Source organism: Malurus melanocephalus, unplaced genomic scaffold, assembly GCF_030028575.1.
Source record: "Malurus melanocephalus ecotype Western Australia unplaced genomic scaffold, MMel_1.1 scaffold_126, whole genome shotgun sequence".
Taxonomy (NCBI): Eukaryota; Metazoa; Chordata; class Aves; order Passeriformes; family Maluridae; genus Malurus; species Malurus melanocephalus.
This window is the reverse complement of record NW_026623358.1, coordinates 242,508-254,006: the sequence shown is the minus strand read 5'-3', so window position 1 is coordinate 254,006 and position 11,499 is coordinate 242,508.

Here is an 11,499-nt window from a genome sequence, read left to right as displayed (position 1 = left end):
CCTCCAGAAGTTTCTCACAGGAGCCATCTTTTTGGCTCCCCCACTTCCAAAAACTGGGCGAAGCAAAACCAACACAGTAGGGCAAATATATTAGACTTAAATGGGCTTCTTTAGAGGCACTRGATCTATTAAAAAGCAGTCTAATCTTTGGCAAAGGCAGAAGGAGTCCAAATTTCCTTTTTTAACAGACAGACTAATCAGCAGCAATTAAGAGGCAAAGTAGCAGACTAATAAAGTATACTTGTCACCAGTTGTCATCTTAGTGATCAATTCACACCTCCACGACTACAACATTGACCCTTCAATGCTCTAATGACCCTGAATCCCCAAAGTGACAGAAAGATTAGGGCAAAGATAATGTGCTGGAAAGGTGCTAATGAAGTGGTGGGATTACTAAATGAGTTCCATCCTTGACAGACAGAGAAAGGGAGAGCTCASTCTCACTCCAGCTATGAGATCCACATGGATAAACTCTAGTTGACTTCCATTTCCAGTCAGGATCAGGACCTTGATTTAATTAATTAGGTATTTTAAGTTCTTAGTCAAATCTGAAACAGGCAGCTTGGTGTTTTCTGAACGTAGCAGCTATTTTTTATGTAATTAAGTTTACTCTCTTGTCTAGTTTTTTAATTTATTTTTGCAAGTTGTATATTGCAGACATTTGTGTTTGTATAGTTTTAATCTTGTGCAATTATTTTTACAGATAGTTAACATTTTTTGTGTGCAGAATGTACACAGCTTCTTTTCTACATGATTGTTTTAAAAATGAKAAACAGAGTATGCAATTAGCGTGTAATGTCATGTGTTCAGCAAAAAAAATTGTCATCTTCTTGCTCAGAGTTACAAGTGTTTAGATAGATAGACAGAYACTATATGGCAGTAGCATTTTGAGGTGCTAATACAAAAATGGTGTTCTTGTAGATGTTGTTGAAAATATATATTTTTAAGTGTTCACTGTGTTTAACATATAATCAAAATAATCCTGTTCATTAAATGCCACCCATCTTGTTAAATTATACTTGAAGTATATCTGTAACCCATTCCAAAACAATATGTTGATATTAAAGATGGTGGAAAGGGTACAACAGGCCATTTCTGGCATTTTAAGCCCCGGTCTTCATTAGATGTTACTCTGCTGTTTCATTGYAGCTAATTAACTTGTATATTGAAAACCCTTTAGAATGATTTGATACAGGGAGATGTGGGAATACCTCGTGCTGGGATTAGCATATTTTTATTGCTGTTGCTSTGTCCCTGCTGTTTGGGTACAGGGGGAGGTACCATTTGCAAATTTAGCTGTATTAGGAGCATTTTCAAGTGGTATAAATTCKACTGCTAGCAATTTGAATAGAATCTGCTCAACTTCAGTGGGAGATGTATGGATAGATAGCTTGCTTCTGTGCATTCCAGATTCTGCTTTGAAAGATTAGTCTTGAGAAGCTTTATTTGATTGAGTTATTTTGTGATTTGGGGGGGGGGGAGAGAAATAAAGATGTTTCAAAATTCTGATATTAAAAAGTTGTATTTGGAAGAAGATATTGTAACTTTGAAAATCAAAGTGAAATTTTAAATGTGTCTGTGTCATGCTCTGTGTTTCCCTCAAGATTTTGAATTTCCTGGTTTCTAACTTTACAGTGAAATACCCAAAAAACTAGCTGACCATGTTGTACAGATTTTTCCTATTTTGTACTTTACACCTACAGTACTATTTACAAGCCTGTAAAATATTGCATGTGTGCTAATTAATTAACTCTTCACAGAAAGCTTAGCTTTCTGTGGAAAATTGGCTCAAAATTGTTTTTTTCCCCCAGTTTTAGGAATAAAAAATGAAAACTGATTGTAATACAGGGCACAGGTGTGACCTTCCCAATGCTGAACACAAGCCAAGAAATATGGCTCAGGCATTTATGAGAAAAATCATGACTGACGTGTTTCAGCACCAGTAGTATGTCACAAAGTAGCATGAACTTGAATCAGGAATGCATGAGATCTCCTAGCATGTCATATGACATTTCTTTTAATTGCTTAAATTACATTATAATACATTTAGGGTTATTAATGAAAACAAAAAAGTAATTTCTGTTCTAGACCTTAACATTGTAGTATTAATTTTGAGGCAGTTGTAGTGATGTGTCTTTTATTTTTTTAATCTTGGAGAAAAATGGGGCCGGTTTTGTACAAGCTGCAAAAGAGTTTCTGGAGAGAATTGAGTTTTTACCATTGCCAGCTGGAGACGGAAGAGAGCTGATAGTCCAGGCTAGGAGATGAGGYAGTATCTCCTTCCCAATTCCTATCCTCATGTCAACACACCCTTATGAGATGTAAATCCTGAATTGCAGGAGTTTACTGCAGACTTTTTTTTTCAAAGATGAGATCAGATCCTAGAATTTGTAAGGYTGTTAAGTTCACTACATGCTGAATGTGAGATAGGCAGCATATAAAGGTGATTATCTTTATTGCAGAAATGTGGCCTGAATTAAATATTGTATATCCACACACGTGAGCCCTCTAATCTTCTGTTACAAGCCAGACTYGATCTTTCTATACAGTTGCAGTACATTTAATTTAATGCAGCACTTTTAATTTCACTTTGATGTGAAACACGGTGAGCCATTTTTCAAACAGTATGTTCAGTAAGTCTTTTATTTATTATTTCCTTTTATGCATMACAGATTGCCCATTCAAAATGGAAGAGTGTGAGCACTGCTGCCTCGTCAGTCACCTTGCTGTGAAGTTGCAATGTAGTAAATGGCTAATGTATGCATACATGTGGGCACGGTTTTAACCCACATTTCACACCATCATAATCGATTTGTTGGTTCTGAAGAACAAAACAAAAACAACCGCCCTTGTCCAGCTGCAGCAGGCAAGAGTTAGGACATATGCTGGTGTGAAAGAGGGAGCAGGGCCAGAGACCCCAGCCGAAAACATCAGAACAAAGGGAGCGCAATCGCCTTGGCAAGGCATGGAATGACTTAAATACCCTATTGTATGAAATATGAATAGGTTGGCATTGTGAATTGCGGTGTGGGGAGCTCCTCAGCGTCGCCGATTAGCCACACGATTACCCATATTACATGGGGAAATGATTAAGGTAAATAAGGCCAGCCTTCTGCCACCTCCTCCCCAGGGCCAGRAGCAGGCTGGCCCAGACCTTCGCTGCTGCTGGGAGCTGGAAGGGAAGGGGATGGCGGAGAAGGGGAGYGAACTCATATGCTCWATGGATAACAAAAATAAGGATTTCAAGGAAAATGGTGTTGAAATATCTTTCTGGGCAAATGGTGTATGAGCACTGTTCCTTACTACCACACAATGTACAAGTAAATTGCTTAGTCAAAAAGAGACCTTGTATTCCCTCCATTTTTCTCTCTCCTTCCAAGTTAAGGGACAGGTTAAGGGACATCACCCATTGGGTGATGATGACAAAGAGTGTGGTAGGTTCAGGTCTGTGTCTTGCGATCTTCTCTCCCCTCCATTATCTTGTGCGCAGATTGGTTCTCCCCTCTCTCCTCACCACGCAGCTCTTACAGCCATGGGGTAACACTGTGAAAACAGTGTTTATCCAACCCAGGGCAGCTGAAGGAGAGATTATTACCCTATGCTGAAGATTAAGGCACATAATCAGTTGTGATCCAAAATAAATTCACATCTATATTATGGAAGGTCAATCTCAAATGAAATTCAATGTGTATATGTTCACAGCATGAACTGTGTAATGTGAAATATGTGTCTATATGTTATGGATTATTGAATCACAGAATCACAGAATCTAAATTGGAAGGGATCCACAAGGATGGTAGCATCCAGCTCCTGGCCCTGCATAGCACCATCCCCAAAAATCACATCATGTGCCCAAGAGCACTGTCCAAAACCTTGAACTCTCAGGTTTTGWGCTGTCAGCACTGCCCTGGGTAGCCTGTTCCAGTGCCCAGCCATTTTTAGGGACAAGAACCTTTTCCTGATATCCAGCTTAAACCTTCCCTGACACAAATTCAGGCCATTCCTCTGTRATGTGYCCCTGATCACCACAGAGAAGAGATCAGTGCCTGCCCCTCCTCCCCTCAYRAGGAAGTTGTAACTGCACTGAGGTCCCCCCTCAGTCTCCTCCAGGCTGAACAGACCAAGGGACCTCAGTCACTCCTCACAYGGCATCTCCTMAAGGACCTTCACCATTCTCATGGCCCTCCTTTGGATACCCTCTAGTAGCTKAATGTCTTTTTTATATTGTGGYACCCAAAGCTGTCCCCAGCCCTCGAGGTGAGGCTGCCCYAGGTCAGAGCAGAGCRGACAATCCCCTCCCTTGCCCGGCTGGCGATGCTGTGCCCCGTGCCCCCAGGACACTCCTGGCTGCCAGGGCACTGCTGACTCCTGTTCAATTTGCCATYGACCAGGRCWCCCAGGTCCCTTTCCATGGGGCTGCTCTCCAGCCTCTCGATCCCCAGTCTGTCCGTACATCCAGGGTTGCCCGATCCCAAGTGCAGAATCTGGCCCATTCCCTTGTTGAACTTCACACAATTGGTGWTTGCCCATCTCTAATTTGTCAGGGTCTCCCTGTGGGGCCTCTCTGCSTTCAAGGGAGTCAAGAGCTCCTCCCAGTTTTGTATTGTTTGCAAACTTGCTSAGGTTCTGTGTCCAAGWCATTTAAGGAGATGTTGAGGAGCAGAGGGATGAGGATGGGGCCCTGTGGAACCCCTCTAGTGACCTGCAGGTCACCAGTCTGATGTCACCCTATTCACTATAACATGTTGTGACTGATCCATGAGCCAATCGCTATACACGTAAACCTAAGTGGTCCCAAAAGTGAATACATTTTTGTCTCAAAGAAGCTGTATCTTATTCTAGCTTTTCAGCTGAAAATGTTTCTAATGTTTACATGTTTCGTAGCATCTTTTATAACAGTAATCTCCATCTCTKTTCCAGAATCATAGAAGTGCTAGGGCTGGAAAAGGTTATCAAGTCTGATGTTAACCCAGACAATAAACCATAGCTCCAAGTGCCACATCCATGTAACTTTTGAACACTTCCAAGGATGGTGATACCACCACTTCTCTGGGCAGCCTGTTTCAGAGCCTGACCACCACTTCAGTGAAAAAAAAGTTCGTAATATTCAGCCTAAGCCTCTCTTGGTGAAGCCTGAGGCCATTTCATCTCGTGCTGTCATTTGTTACCTGAGGGAAGAAAACAACCCTCACTTTGCTACAGCCTCCTTTTGTATAGCTGTAGAGACCACTAAGGTCCCCCTATCCTCCAGAGAGTTAAATTGGAAGTGCTGTGGGGTGTCCCACCTCATTGCAAGGGCACTGCTGGTGCATAAATGTAGACACAACATCCTTGCAGGGAGGAGCTCTTGCACCAGGASCTCTTTGACGCAAATGATGTTCCCAGCTGCAAGGCACTCAAAAAACAGCTGGGCTCCCAAAGGGGACCGCAGGTCCTTGGGTGTTTTTAGGGAAATTTTGGTGTCTATAATTTACAGTTTTCAGAAAGTATTTAAGTGGGCTAAATTGAGACTTGGTTTTCCCTAAATGGAAAAGAATCCGTTTGAGACCAAAACTGGAAACATTTTTTAAAGTGAGGGGAAAGCAGTGGTTTCACTTTTGTGATTTTCTTCCTTTTTAGTTTCAGGTGACCTACTAAAAAAAATTCAAAATTCAGCACAAGTTTATGAATAGTTTGTCTTGTCCCAAATTTGCATTCTTCCCTAAATAAAATATGCAGCTGGAAATTTTTACCCAAAACTAAGCTGGACTACTACACTGAGAGTATCAGTTAATGGCAAAAGAGATTAAGAAACCAGCCAYTGAATGAGAATGCTTACTCTTTAGTATTTAATGGATTTGTATTTGTAAATATTCAAATAGTGCTCTAGTTATGAAAATATTGACAAATCTTAAGAAACCACAGAGAAAAAGGTGTAACTTTCACTTTTGTTTTGATACACAGCTGGAAGTATAATGTGCCATATCCTGCTTCGCTGCTAGAAAGTGTGAGCCATTAAAGTGGGAATAAAACCCCCAAACCTAAAGTAAAAAAACACTGAGCAGAAATTAAAAAAAAAAATTAATTAAGTGAAGACCCATTGCTTTTAACAGTTCATATTTTGTATCTTTATATTTCTAAATGTTAGGGAACCCGCNCCCGCCCCCAGAGTATAATCTCACAAAATTTATTCCCCGATCATCAAATGGAATGCTTGTTGTAGTTTGCCRAAAGTTCTGGGCACTGTGAGCTCCTCACCCTTTTTGTGCTACAAGCACTGATACCAGCATCCAAATTAATTCAGCTAATTGCATTATTTTATATAATTTAAACATTTCGTATTTCTCAATGCCATAATCTGCTTAGCATTGTGACTTTGTCTGTTAATATGGTATTTGTGTTTCACTCAGGGTTGGGTTCGTACCTGCTTTGTACGGAAGGTGCAACCCCTCAGAGAAGTTCTGTTTTTCTAATGCTGTATTTYCTTATATTTTGTATTTGAAAAGACGTCTGGGATGTACTGGACTTTATTCTTGGTTTCTGATGAAGTTCAAATGAAAAGTGCCTGGTTTACAGCCAGTCTTTATGTGAAGACTATTTTTTTTCTTTCTGCATAGCTGTCTCTATTTGAAATCTRTGGATGTCTAGAGCTTTGGGTATGGGCATTTCTTGTTACTTTTATCAAAATCAATCAAAATATAAAAATTTGTTTGTAAAAATTTGTAAAAATTGGTTTGTAAAAATTTTATATTGCCTAAAAAGGGTGCAGTTCRTCATAACATCCTTAATTTTTAAATTKATTTTTTTATTGTGAACTTTTGCATGCATTTCTGGTTAAATATACAATTCCACCAGTTATCCAAGCAGTTAGCTGCACTGTTATTGGAAATATAAATTCAATTTAGATCTTTCTATTGTCTTAAAATCCAATTCTCTACAGTATTGTTTTGAGTGTTTGATGTGCTCATGTGCTCAGGAAGGGTCCAGCAGACAACCATGGAATGTAGCAGACAACCRGGAAAGTAGCATGCCAAAGAATAGGAGAGAAACTTTCTAGGCAGGTTTCTTTCCAGTGACCTGTTTGTTGTTTAGGACATGCAGAGGTTATTGATTGAGCAGCAAGAAGGAAGGGTGAATTGATCTGATAGTGAAAATGATGCATTTTTTTGCTGAGCAGGGGATTTTACTGATGGAAAAGAAAGAAATTGACTTATTGGTTAATTGGAGAGAATTGACTCAGAGAGGGAGTGAGAATTTGATGAATGTCAACTGCAGGAAAGAAGGGTTCTTCAAATATATATATGCATAAACATTTATTTATTTMCTCCTTTGTCTGACTCTTCCTAAGTGTAATAGAGATGGGCAGCTTTACTTTGACTCTTTTTGGCAAGATGGGTAGGATAACTTTGTGTGAAACATTTGCCCTTTTTAAATATGACTGGAAATGTTCCTTCATTGAAGCCTGCAAAAGTTGGTTGCTGCTGTTTTTTCCTAAAGCTGTACCTTTTGTTTCAGTTTATTAAGTCTGCCAGTGTATGTGTATGTTCTTTGTCCCTAGTTGCAGTTACCTAATCCTGACCTGGGTTTTAATACAKGTTAGGCACCTAACTTCCATGGGAGACTATATGAATTAATAATTTTTTTCTTTAAATAATCTTCCAGGTTTCATTAGGCAWATCTTGGTATTAGTAGGACCAGAAATGCTTCTGTAAGTACAGCCATTGGTCTTTCACCTTTTGGAGAGGAGACCATGATTTRTTCTGTTTCACTAGTGCAAGTGAAACAGAACAAATAGTGCAACTAGTCTTACCTGTACTGAGGGCTTCTAAGTGCTACAGTAATTAAAAAAAAAATTAAATAATAAAAGTGATACCAACAACACTCATACTAGTAATAATAAATAGTTACATATTGGTGCCACATGCATATTAATTACTCTWATGCTTAATTTAACTTCTAATTAATTTAGAATTAATTTCCTAATTTCTGTCTGGATRAGGTTGCCATAATCTTCTTCTTTGGTGCCTTTAGGAGATCAGAAGTTCTTTCATTCCCATTTTACAGGAATGGCATCCAAAACTCTCTTTTGAGGATTCTTAGAGTGTTCTCAAAAAAGTTTCTGTCCTCTGCTTGGGAAACCAGCACTTCTAATGGGGTTAAGGAAGGAGCCTMTTCAGGAAATTTTCCATGTTGTGGGGCAGCAAATGGCAGAGTCCCAGGGATCATGTGGTTATTGGAGCTCCTTTTTGCAATGTTACTGTAATTTCCCTCTTGCAATGATATTACCATGGGCACTGTGGGCAGACTGAATGCTAGGGGCTGATTGAATTTGACTTGTGAAGAAGCTGTATCTGTCCTTCTCTCTGTATACTTCTAGACTGCTCAGATGTCCCATGGCCTTATTTTTATCACCATTAGGAAAGATTCAGTTCCATTTACAGCAGGGATATTGTAGGAGTGAGCTCTGTGAAGAAATAATAGTAGAGATTTTAAACTCCCAAGAGAAGGAAGGACCTTTAATTAGCAAATAATAGGTTTAGCCCATAAACTACTCACAACAAAAAAAAAAAAAAAAAAGGATTTTAATAACACAAAATACACACGGTCTTGGTCCACAAGAAACCAGAGAAGGGAACAGGCAAACCTGTGTGTCAGTCAGTATAATGGACTGGCTATGCAGAATGTCCTTCAAGCTGGAACACACCTTCGGAGTAAATTTTTTTCCCAATTCCTTGATTGAAGGGTAGGTGCTTTTGTTCTTTCCTTAGTTGCAGGACACTGAAAAGTGCCCAACTTTGGTGTTCTCCTGTATTCAATTNAAAAAAAAAAAAAAAAAAAAAAAAAAAAAAAAAAAAAAAAAAAAAAAAAAAAAAAAAAAGTCACTAGGCATCAGAAAGGAAAGGGGGAAAGGGATAAGGAAAAAGCCTTCAAATAATTTACACATAAAAAGAATTCTTGTTTGTGTCTGGGGCATTGCTTTATTTTGAAATACATTTGGTATTTTAAAAAATATAGGAACAGCTTTGCTTGAAGTCACTTCTCCCAGTCAGTGACACTTAACACCTGTATGTTGTTGAAACAACACCAGAGGTAGGTGACTTGGGGTGAACGATGTTTAGGGGAGTTTGTGCAGCTGGAAAATAYTTTCAGATTTGAATTCTTAATGTAAAACTTATAAACACACTGGAGTTGAACAAATATTTCACTGTGAATAATTTATATGACAATACCTTTCATAACTGCAGGATGCTGCAGTTCTATGGGATGGCTGGCACGGTTTGACTGACAGAGGAGGAGAAGTGTCCCCATCACACACCATAACCCTTGCTCTGTCTTGCACCATCTGGGATATCACCTTGAACTGAGCTAATCCATCATCCTGCTAAAGAAAAGATAACAGCTGGCCTTTCCCATAAAACAAAGGAGTTTGATTGAAGGMTGTTTTTCTCCATTTTCCTCCCTAATAACTTAGCAAGATTTTCCTTGTAGAAAGYGGAATTTTAGAAAGTTTTCCACAAGATCAAAAGTCTGTCCACAGTTTGGCTGTTAAATGTGCACTGTGCATTTGTCAGGGATGCTCTAAGTGGTGCTGGAGCTGACAGAATACAAGCAGGAACTGACAGCTTCACTCCAGTTAGAGCTGATTAAAGGCTGTMGGGGCCTGGGGGCCCCATCTCGGAAAGAGGACCTCTGCAAATTCACCAGAGCACTTCCAGACTGCACATCACTTCTGCTTCCAATTTTTGATAACAGATATAGAAAAGAAGTTAAAAATGCAAATGAGGATTACCTCGTATTATGCATGCACATAATGTGTGAGACAAATGGCAGTRTAAAATGTAAGAATTGCATGCGAGTGTACATTTAGAACCATTTGTGGTTCTAAAACATGACTTAAATCTTGAGCTTGGGTCCTCTCTTAGCCTTCTCTCCATTGTCATACCTATCCCACATATGGAGCTCCTGCAGGCTTGAGCATGCTGCCTGCTCATTTTGGGAGCTCTTCCCAAGGCCCTGTAGCCAAGGTGTTCCCATATGGCCAGGGATCCAGTGCRGCCTAACCAGAACCATTTGTAAAAAAAAAGAAATCATCAGGATGAAAGAGTGATTGGCACTATCTGGAAAGAAGAGAGAGATCCCACCTCCTGCTTTTCTGAATGTTGTCCTTTATAAATTCCAACTCCCAGCAAGTGTGCAGTGCTTGTGTGTGCTGCGTATACCTTGTGTTTTAACCTATGCTGAATGAGCATCTAACTGGGGACATTTTTCCTCTCTGTTCTTTCACAGGTCATATTTATGTGGTGGTTTCTTTTCCTTCATTCCTTCACTAATGCAGAGAGAATGCCCCAAACAAATATCCCCTCCCAAACACGGATCATAAAAGACCACTTTTTAAAACTTTTATCTTACCAAAATAATTATAGAATTTTTTATTGCATTATTTCTTCCAGGAGCTTACTGTCAAGCAAAAAAACTGCATTTCCTCATTCTTCCCTAAATTTAAATTTCAGTCTTGGTTTATTAGTGCCAGAAGTCAGATTCTTAAAACTGATGATTAAAAAATTCATGCAATCTTTAGAACCTTTAATCAAGGTAYTTTTTAAAACACTTGAAAATAAATCAGAACATGTGGCTTAATAATCAGAACTGCAGACACAAAATATAGTAAGTCAAGTAACAGACATTTGTTAGCTTTTTTTACATTAATCCATTAATATATTTTTAGAAATGCTAAATATTTAAAGCTCCAGACCGAGAGCTATTCTTAGGGTGATTTCTTCCCTTAAGTTGAGCTCAGGTAATGCTTCTGATCTCCATTTCCATTCACCTAACTGGAAATTAATTTTTCACAAGTGGATATTTGCTGAGAGGAAGACACAGAAGACATGTCTCCAAATAAAAAAATTGAGAAAATATATTTGACTTGATCACCTAGTTGTTTATAATAATTTAAACAAACTGTTGAACAGTGTACCAGTATGCCAACAAAACCTTTTCATAATCTGAGTCCTTTTGTACTGATTTTTAAAAGAGAGCCAGAAAAACCTGGGGGCATTTAAACTTCAAAACTTGAGGAATTTGTTAATTTCCCCACATTGAGTAATAAGAACCCTATATAGGTCTATTTCAGTATGCATGTATGTAGATGTAGGTATGTGTCTGCATGTATTTTTTATATACATACATACACTTACTATTTATCTACACATATACATGTCTATCTATATGTGTGTGCTCATGYATATATAAAATAAATGCCATACACGCAAATATGCAAATCTACATATACATATGTGCATCCTCTTAATCTACTTTCTCCCAGTCTTCTTTGAGCCTGTCTTTATTTGTTTTAAGTCACTTTTTGCTCATTTAAGGCTCGGCTRGACCGATTAAATTCTGCCTCAGATGGTATATCAGACTTGCTTTAAATTAAAAAGCATACAAAAATAATTTTGAGATAATAGAGAACACAGATAATACAAAGCAATAACATGAGAATATAATTTCCATTACTGGAAT